Genomic DNA, 1,856 nt, shown 5'->3' with positions numbered 1-1,856 from the left:
AAATGGCCTGTAATCACTAGAACAAACTGTATTATGACTCTGAAATCCTTCTATGGGGAGCCATGCCATCCTCAACCTGTACGAGGAAAAGGCTACTGCAAAACTAGCCATTGTTGCATTAACTGAATACATAATGTGTCCGAGACAGACAGGAAGCAGGAAAATGCTCTTTCCATTTATTGGAACTTCTGTACCTTTCCTTGAAATATCCTTGAATTCTCAGACTAGATCAAGGGGATCTGTGTTATGCCCCAGACGTAGACCTGAATTTCAGGTAAAGATTCTGCTATGCCAGGGCTCTGAAGGCAAACATGGAGTCTGCAAATGTCACACATTAAAACAAAAGAAAAGAAGAAGAGCCAACCACAAAACTACCTCAGCTGAGTCCCATCAGATAGACAATGGATAAAGACCGTGGATACCATGTCAATCAATCCACACAATCAATAGAATGGATTTTGTTCTCTCCTATCTCAAATGTCTCCCCTTTGCTGCTAGGATGGGACCCTTGTCTTCCAGTGGACAAAGAGGCTGCTTGCCAAGGCCAGCCAATTTGAACGTGGCCCCTGGAGGAAAGGGCTGGTCCTGGGGCAGAAGAGACCTTCCCTCACAAGCACTCCGCTGAGACTGGGAAGGGCTCCTCAAGGCCAGTAGAGTCGCCTCTGTCCAGCAGGCCATTGGATGGGAGGCTGTTGGAGCTGGGCTCACAGGGGCAGCAGGAAGTGGCTCCTTTCTGGCTTTTTGCCCTGTGCTGGAGGGAGGCATGGAAGTCGAGCGATAGCACCACAAGGTGGTACAGCTGCAACATTACGATCAAAATATTCTTGGCTGCAAAAAACACGAGCTTCTGATTCACCACTTGAAAGTAGCCCATCAGGATGAGGTGCACCACAAGGAAAGGACCGTCTTGGATGAACAGGCTGATGCGATGTTCCACAGGTCGGCGCTGTGTTTGCAGAGGAGCAGATGAAAAACTTAGGTGAACGAAGCTGTTGGATCACAGTTGAGATGTTGCACTGCTAGATCCAGAGGGAATTGCAACATGCTCCAAGTCCACTCGGCTAGGATTGCATACACCAGAGCATCTTTGTTCTGGACGTTCTCCATTTCCAGGGTTTCACTGGTGAACTCTAGGATGTCTGCGGCAGTGCCCATGAAGATCAGCAGCAGCTGAGACAGCTGGTCCCTGGTGATCTCCCCACTGATGGGAAGCAGCCAGCGGCCCAGGATGAGGAGCAGCAGGAAGGTCTGGTGGAGGTTCAGCGTCCAGATGCTCTCACACATTTTGGAGTGCGTGCTGACAAACTCCTGGGCCTGTTGCAGCTTTTCCATTATGTTGTTTGCTGCAGTCTCATTTCTGTAAGTGGGTCTGACTGGTTCACTGTGGTTCTTCACCAGCTGCTCATATTCATTGGGGCAAAGCTGGTTTTTAGGCTGAAGTTCCAGAATCCACAATGAGGGCACTATGCTGATGAGATAGACAAAGATTGGCGGTGAAAACCTTCCAAAGTAGCAGGCCTGCCCGTTCTTAGAACCTGAGTGAGACAGGATCCTTCCACTAAAACTATGGTTCATGAGCAAATTTAAGGAAAATCATAATTTTTTGAGTTTTTGACACACAAAGGCAAAATCCAATCACATCATGCCCTCCAACTTTTCCTGAATAAGCCAGATGAAAAAAATTATTAAAGCAGAGACAGAAAGGAGCTGATAAATATTTCTGCTCTGACCTCTTCCCATATGACTAATTATGTGTTACAGATTAGCAGCCTAATTGTAGCCTACTGAGGCACATAGATATTTTACAATACACACAGCCTTGATCAGTAGCAAAATGTGGGTCTCACATGGGCCTT

At 47.2% G+C, this 1,856-nt stretch overlaps 1 pseudogene; it reads right to left on the bottom strand.

Annotated features, from left to right (window-relative positions):
- Positions 1–607: 607 nt before the first annotated feature.
- Positions 608–1,575, bottom strand: LOC139311237 (transmembrane protein 26 pseudogene; annotated as a pseudogene).
- Between the last annotated feature and the right edge of the window lie 281 nt (positions 1,576–1,856).

The sequence above is a fragment of the Pituophis catenifer genome, unplaced genomic scaffold (assembly GCF_029215685.1).
Source record: "Pituophis catenifer annectens isolate HBS135680 unplaced genomic scaffold, rPitCat1.0.hap2 SCAF_1, whole genome shotgun sequence".
In the NCBI taxonomy this organism is placed as follows: Eukaryota; Metazoa; Chordata; class Lepidosauria; order Squamata; family Colubridae; genus Pituophis; species Pituophis catenifer.
Note: the sequence above shows the minus strand (reverse complement) of the source record. Positions and strands in the feature narration are given on the sequence as shown.